Raw genomic sequence first — 8,746 nt, 5'->3', positions numbered from 1 at the left:
AATGAGAGCAGAATCCTAACCACTGGACCACCAGGCAGTTAGGGAGTTCCGCCAGGGAGTTCCAAATTTTGAACAGTCTTGAGGTGCATTTGTTAGTGGTATTTGTCACTGAGATAATTTCTTGCCAGTCAATTGCTTTTCTATTCCATTAATTTGCTGCATTCAACTTTGGCAGTTTAAGGTTTGTAAAATAGTTAAAATATAATATTTATCTTTGTAAAAGGATAGTCATTCAAAAAATTTGAAACTGTGTACAGTCGCTTAAGTTCAAAGCATGTTCAAAAGAATTCTATGGTTTAATTGGTTCATAAGCCACATTCTATTTAGATATTTTTTAGAGTGGATTCCAAGAATGTGTGGGATTTTTAGCGTCATTTGTTTGAAGAAAATGGTGACAGCCCCAGGGCTGCTTGGACACAAGGGGCCTCTTCGGGTGAGTTAGTCAAAGGCACCCCTTCTGGTGCCGTTAGGTATATGGCTTGAAGGTTGTCTCAGGCTGGTTTTAAGGCCCACTCACCCCCTCAGTGTTGTGCCTTTGTACACAGAACAACTGTAGAAGAACGCTTTGGAGTTCTGATCAGCTACATTTGCTAACATATGCTAAGTTAGTCACTTCATGGGAAATAGATGGGGAAACAGTGGAAACAGCGTCAGACTTCATTTTTTTGGGCTCCAAAATCACTGCAGATGGTGACTACAGATCAAAAGCAGAGACATTACTTTGCCAACAAAGGTCCATGTAGTCAAGGCTATGGTTTTTCCAGTGGTCATGTATGGATGTGAGAGTTGGACTGTGAAGAAAGCTGAGCACCAAAGAATTGATGCTTTTGAACTGTGGTGTTGGAGAAGACTCTTGAGAGTTCCTTGGACTGCAAGGAGATCCAACCAGTCCATTCTGAAGGAGATCAGCCCTGGGTGTTCTTTGGAAGGACTGATACTAAAGCTGAAACTCCAGTACTTTGGCCACTTCATGTGAAGAGTTGACTCATTGGAAAAGACTCTGATGCTGGGAGGGATTGGGGGCGGGAATAAAAGGGGATGATGGAGGATAGGATGGCTGGATGGCATCACGGACTCAATGGATGTGGGTTTGAGTGAACTCCGGGAGATGGTGATGGACAGGGAGGCCTGGCATGCTGCTATTCATGGGGTCGCAAAGAGTGGGGCATGACTGAGCGACTGAACTGAACTGAACTGAAGTTAGTCGTAGCTTTTCTTCCAAGGAGCAAGCGTCTTTTAATTTCCGGGCTGCAATCACCATCTGAAGTGATTTTGGAGCTCAAGAAAATAGTCTGTCACTGTTTCCATTGTTTCCCTATCTATTTGCCATGAAGTGATGGGACTGGTTGCCATGATCTTAGTTTTTTGAATGTTGAGTTTTAAGCCAACTTTTTCACTCTCCCCTTTGACTTTAATCAACAGGCTCTTTAGTTCTTTTTTGTTTTCTGCTATAAGGGTGGTGTCATCTGCGTATCTGAGATTATTGATATTTCTCCCAGCAACCTTGATTCCAGCTTGTGCTTCATCCAGCCTGGCATTTTGCATGACGTACTCTACATATAAGTTAAATAAGCAGGGTAACAATATGAAGCCTTGATGTACTCTTTTCCCAATTCTGAACCAGTCTGTTGTTCCATGTTCAGTTCTAACTGTTGCTTCTTGACATGCATACAGGTTTCTCAGGAGGCAGGTAAGGTGGTTGGGTATTCCCATCTGTTGAAGCATGTTCCACAGGTTGCTGTGTTCCACACAGTCAAAGGCTTTGGCATAGTCAAAAAAATGTTGATGTTCACTCTTGCCATCTCCTGTTTGACCACTTCCAATTTACCTTGATTCATGGACCTAACATTCCAGGTTCTTATGCAGTATTGTTCGTTATAGCATCAGACTTTACTTCCATCACCAGTCACACCCACAACTGGGCATTGTTTTTGCTTTGGCTCTGGCTCTTTATTCTTTCTGGCTTTAACCATTAATATGATTTTATTTGCACTATTTTAATATCTAAGATTATTAAACTAATTGCTTGATATAAAGCTATTATAATCAAGAAAGTGAACTAATAAAAAGTGTCAACTTAAAAGTCTAGTTTTTGTTTTCTTTTTACTTTAATAATTTATTCCACCACTAATCAATTACAGAGTCAATTGAGAATTTTGACCGTGGTAGAGCCTTACTCACAGACATTCATCCTGTGTGACTAGAACTTGGTACTAATGAAGTTTCAGCCTCTGATTTGAACTTCTTTTGAGTAGGTGCATTTCATTATTTTCAAAATTCATAGCAGTGCATGCTCACCTTAGTCATTTTGTCAAATCCTACAGGGTAATTCAGAACCACTAATTTGGTAAGTTATTTTTAGTTTCACTTGCAACTAATTTGTTACACAAGTCTTTGTAGATAAACAGCATTGCTTAACATTCTTTTTATGGCGTGTACTATAACATAGGTCATACTATGAAGCAATAGGCTTGTATTTATTTATTTGATTTTGGCAAGAAATCAGAAAGTCATGCATATAAACTTTATAAGGTCAGAGTAGTAAAAAATTTAAAACACCATTTTACCATAAAGTTATTTAGGAAAATCTCAAATTCAGATCTATGTAGTATGCCAAGTACTGATGAGTATAGATTTTACTGATCTGATTACATCTAATTGGATATAGAGGCCCAAACTATTAATGATCCAAGGAAGTTGCCAAGGGGATGTTATTCAAGCTTCTTCCAGTGTTTCTAAAAGTCTTCTAGACTAATGTATTTACCTGCAGTATGATTGCATAGATGAATTGAAATGTCAAGCTATTCTCACCTTGATGAAAAATATACTCAGGGATGGACATACACACACATATACACATTTTCTTCTGTATATCGGAAAACAATACGTGCTTTGTTTGATAGATCAAGCAAGCAAGCAAATGCAGTGAGCAGCATATACTTGGAGTGCAATGTCGGGGATAAATAATAAGGGAGTCCATTGTAGCAAAATAACTAGGAACCCCTAATCAAGTCCGTGCTTTGATATACACAATGTCATATTCTTTGGTAACATAAACATCATCTAATCAGACTACTAGTTTTGCTTTTATAATGTGCAGACCTATACTAATTACATAGCTTATTTTTCAATTATGTGCTTATTTTCTAATTAATTTTCAGGGTATCATGTCCCTCATTTTTCCTGTAGTTCTTTGTATATACCATGTATTAATTTGCTAGGGCTGTGGTAACAAAGGACCTCGGACTGAATGCCTTCAACAACAGAAATTTGATTCTCACAGTTCTGGAGGCCAGGAGTCTAAGAGGAAAGTTTGGTTTCCTCTGAGGCCCCTGTCCTTGGCTTGCAGATGGCCACACAGTCTTCCCTCTGTGAGTACACACCCCTGGGGTCACTGTGTATGTCCAGATTTTTCTTCTTATAGGGCATCAGATTGGATGAAGGTTCACTCTAACTCAATCATTTGAATCTCACGTAACTTAATCATTTCTATAAAGATCTCTCCAAACACACTCACACTGTGAGGTTCTGGGGTTAAGACTTGCACATACGCATTTTGGTGGGACACTATTTAGCCCACAATATGCATTAAATCTACTTTGATCAACTTACTGAGTTACTTTAAAGAATTTGATAGTATTTACTGTATGACATTCACAATGGTATGTGTATGTTGCATGTAACTGTGTGTGTGTGAGGAGAGAGAGAGAGAAAGATGATTCCTGCCCTTTTCTGGGAAAGGAAGGCATATACAGATTTACTTCATTTAAGCCTTCCCAGCACCTTGTTTGTATCTTTTTGTGATGCAAAATCTGCCTGCTATAGTTTGTTTAGACTGTAAATTTTTGAGGAGAGACATTGTATGACTCATTTTGTTTTCTCCCTAGTACTGGCCTAGCACAGAGAAGATCCTCAATAAATGTTTATTGGATTGAATTAGACCTAATATAATTTAAGGTGAAATATAATAGATACTCCAGTATTCTTGGGCTTCCCTGGTGGCTCAGCTGGTAAAAAATCGGCCTGCAATGTGGGAGACCTGGGTTTGATCCCTGGGTTGGAAACATTCCCTGGAGAAGGGAATGGCTACCCACTCCAGTACTCTGGCATGGAGAATTCCATGGACTGTATTCCATGGGGTCACAAAGAGTCGGACACAACAGAGTGACTTTCACGCACGCACTCATGGTAAAGATACAAACAAAATATATAGTGAGGTAAAGAAGCAGAAGACAGTCATTCTGACTCAGGGAACTGAGAAGAGTTTGGAGTTAGAAGCCATTCAGTTCAGTTCAGTTCAGTTCAGTTGCTCAGTCGTGTCCGATTCTTTGTGACCCATGAACTGCAGCACGCCAGGCCTCGCTGTCCATCATCAACTCCTGGAGTTTACCCAAACTCATCTCCATTGAGTTGGTGATGCCATCCAACCATCTCATCCTCTGTCGTCTCCTTCTCCTCCTGCCTTCAATCTTTCCCAGCATCAGGGTCTTTTCAAATGAGTCAACTCTTTGCATCAGGTGGCCAAAGTATTGGAGTTTCAGCTTCAACATCCGTCGTTCCAATGAACACTCAGGACTGATCTCCTTTAGGATGGACTGGTTGGATCTCCTTGCAGTCCAAGGGACTCTCAAGAGTCTTCTCCACAGTTCAAAAGCATCAATTCTTCTGTGCTCAGCTTTTTTTATAGTTCAACTCTCACACCCGTACATGACCACTGGAAAACCATAACCTAAACTAGACAGACCTTTGTTGACAAAGTAATGTCTCTGCTTTTTAATATGCTGTCTAGGTTGGTCATAACTTTCCTTCTAAGGAATAAGCGTCTTCTAATTTCCTGGCTGCAATCACCATCTGCAGTGATTTTGGAGCCCAGAAAAATAAAGTCAGCCACTGTTTCCTCTGTTTCCCCATCTATTTGCCATGAAGTGATGGGACCAGATGCTATGATCTTATTGCTTTGCTAAGATCTATGATCTTATGTTTTCATTCAGAAAACATTCAGTTTTTTGAATGTTGAGTTTTAAGCCAACTTTTTCACTCTCCTCTTTCATTACAAGACTTCAATTTCAAGATGCAAATAAGGACAGGAGAAAACAAAGGCCATTCCTTGAAAGATAAAGGAGTCCTAGGTAATAGAAAGTGTGCAGTTGATATAATGACTAATTCACAGTAGAGACCAAGGGAAAAGTAGTAGCCTGGGAGATACAAATGAAGTATGTAGGTTCCACGTAGAGAAAGCTCCTAAATACCAAACCCAGCTATCTGAATCCTACTCTTTGGTTGTTGGGAGACATTGCAGATTTGGGGAGGAGTGAGGAGACCAGATCTTAATTTGGGGGAAGTTAGTGCAACTTCATGAGGTATAAAGGGATGAGTAAGAGGTCTAAGCTCATGGCAGGATGAATAGAAGGAAATGTGGTGGATTGAGGTAAGTGATGAAAGAACAAACTAGGGAATCATTAATGGAAACAGTGAGCAAATGAGTTTAAGGATCAGATGAGATGGGAATGGAAGGATGGATCAAATGAAACTAATCAGATGAGCAGACAAGTTGATTAGAGGAGGAGAGTGAAAGAGGGGATGGTAGATGATCTGAAGTTCTCTGATTCCAGACATGGGCAGCTGGGAGTATGATGAGGCTGAGACGGAACGTGGAAAGCAGGAGGAGAACTACATTTAGTAGGAGGATGAGGAGGTTGAAGTTATGAGGCATTTGATCTGCTTCTAAGAACATTCATATTATTTTAGGGATCCACTTAAGAACTATACATGTAGATTTGGAATTAAAAAGAATATACAATTTGAGAGAAGTAGATTTATCAGTTGACTGCAAAGATGAGTAATTAGAGATGAGATTGTTCAGAGAATTATAGGGAAAAGTGCTGAGCTTTAAAAATATTTAAAATAATCTAGGTAGGCAATTAAATTCTGTGTCTGCATTTAAATAAGTGTGTAGGAAAATACATTATGTAATTAATTCAGAAAAGGTTAAAAAGGAGAAAATATATACTTTAAAAGTGTTAATACTAAATTGAGGTTTAGTCAAACCCATGGTTAAATGTGTGAAAGACAGTAAATATATCTGATTCATTTTCAAAATAAATCAGGTATCGAGTAATGCTGCATTGTACTGCAACTTTATCAAGTTAGTACTAATTAAAAGTTAATTTTTTAAGTCTAAGGGGCTCTAGAAATCTCTTTGTAAGGCTTAAATTCCATTATATCACAAACTAAAAATGTAGGTAGAATCCTGTTTTAATTTTACTGATGGTTTCAGACTTAAGTTTTTTTTAAGTGATTAATTAGTTTTTGGCTACTTCGAGTCTTTGTTGCTTTGAGTTGGCTTCTTCTGGTTTCGGTGAGCGGGAGCTTCTTTCCGTTGTGGTGTGCAGGGTTCTCATTGTAGAGCTCAGGCACTAGGAGCTCGGCCTTCAGTAGCTGTAGCACATGGGCCTAGTTGCTCCACCGCGTGTGGTATCTTAACCAGACCACGGATCGAACCTGAATGCCCTGCATTGCCAGGCAGATTCTTACCTACTGCGCCAGCAGGGATGTCTCAGATTTAAGTTTTAATTGTTAAAATATACCTGGTGATGGAGGTAGTAGAATTGTTTATTAATGCAAAGACACGGCATGTGTAGTTTTTGCTAAGAAACTTCAGTCATAGCTTTTCTTTTTAGTTCTCTGAGCAATAACTGTTACTCTGCAACTAGAAACCTCCACATATGAGGGTATCATGCTTTTGAGACAGAAATCTATGAGGAGTATGCTATTTAACATCAGTTCAGTTCAGTCACTCAGTCGTGTCCGACTCTTTGCGACTCCATGGACTACAGCACACCACGCTTCCCTGTTCTTCACCAACTCCCGGAGCTCGCTCACACTCACGTCCACTGAGTCGGTGATGCCATCCAACCATCTCATCCTCTGTCCTTCACTTCTCCTCCTGCCTTCAATCTTTCCCAGCATCAGGGTCTTTTCTAATGAGTCAGTTCTTCACATCAGGTGGCCAAAGTATCGGAGTTTCAGCTTCAGCATCAGTCCTTCTAATGAATATTCAGGATTGATTTCCTCTAGGATTGACCAGCTTGATCTCCTTGCAGTCCAAGGACTCTCAAGAGTCTTATCCAACACCACAGTTCAAAAGCATCAATTCTTCAGCACTCAGCTTTCTTTATGGACCAACTCTCACATCCATTTATGACTTCTGGAAAAACCATAGCTTTGACTAGACCGGATCTTTGTTGGCAAAGTAATATCTCTGCTTTTTAATATGCTGTCTACGTTGGTCATAGCTTTTCATCCAAGGACCAAGTGTCTTTTAATTTCCTGGCTGCAGTCACCATCCAATGATTTTGGAGCCCAAGAAAATGAAGTCTGTCACTGTTTCCACTGTTTCCCCATCTATTTGCCATGAAGTGATGGGACCAAATGCTATGATCTTAGTTTTTTGCATGTTGAGTTTTAAGCCAGCTTTTTCACTCTCCTCTTTCACTTTCAACAAGAGGCTCTTTAGTTCTTTTTTGCTTTCTGCTATAAGGGTGGTGTCATCTGCGTATCTGAGGTTATTGATACTTCTCCTGGTAATCTTGATTCCAGCCAGTGCTTCATCTAGCCTGGCATTTTGCATGATGTACTCTGCATATAAGTCATATAAGCAGGGTGACGGTACAGCCTTGACGTACTCTGTTCCCAATTTGGAACCAGTTCGTTGTTTCATGTCTGTATTTATTACTTAACATATTTCATTATAATCAGATAAGCTGAGCTTTTTGTTACTATCCTACTGATACATGCAGGATTGTGGAAATGGTCTCTTTTTTTCAGAACCACAGAATAGCTGCTGCATACAGTATAGCAGGGGGTTTCCTGAAGTGCAGTTTGCCCTGGGTCTTCATTGCTTATCCTCACTGCTGAGTGAGGATTTACCCTGACTTTTATGGGGCTTGCCTGCCTTAGAACACACCAAAGATTTAGTCTGGGACCTTAGTTTATCTCTTAGGAGACACTTCAACTTTCTGAGTTATCATTTGCTTATTTATAAAATGGAGATTATAGTAATGATCGTCTCCTCAAGGAATGGCTTTGAAGATCAGATGTGTTCATGCACAAGAAAGATGATGTAATGTTACAGGGGAACATTGAGTGTTGGAATTAATGCTATATGATACTTGAATTTAGTTGATGCTTTGAAATTTAAATAAGGATGCTTGCTATTTTCTTTTTCATTAGAGTGCCCCAAGTTTCTGTTTCTTAAAATCCTGTTTTGTTTGTTACTCTGTGATGACTTTTTTAAGCTAATGAACTAATATTACATGAACTAAGTTCATGTAAAACAGTATTGGAGGGATTGGGGGAATGGTTTATAAGGATAAAATAATTATAGAAGTTCACTATAAAATAGCACACAAAAAGTATAGAATTTTGAAAACGTAACACTTGACTTTTATAGTGGAAAGTTGCCATAACTTTAGAGATTTATACAGTTATGACTTAATCTCCCCAAGATGGAGTTTCACAATCTATATTTTGCACTTCTCTTCTTCCTGGCAAGGCTTTTAAAAGATTGTAACTCACTCACTTTATTTTCAAAATAATATATTAGTACATCATGTTCTAAAATCCTTCCAGGATAAGAATCTTTCCAGGTAGAGGAAGTATTTAACTATAAATAGTAGATGTATCCATTCCTCTCCAAGAATGTGAGTTTTGGCTAAAGTGCCCCTGTGTAGACACAAAAGTTGTA

The sequence above is a fragment of the Bison bison genome, unplaced genomic scaffold, assembly GCF_000754665.1.
Source record: "Bison bison bison isolate TAMUID 2011002044 unplaced genomic scaffold, Bison_UMD1.0 scf7180017864537, whole genome shotgun sequence".
Taxonomy (NCBI): Eukaryota; Metazoa; Chordata; class Mammalia; order Artiodactyla; family Bovidae; genus Bison; species Bison bison.
This window is presented reverse-complemented; position numbering follows the sequence as displayed.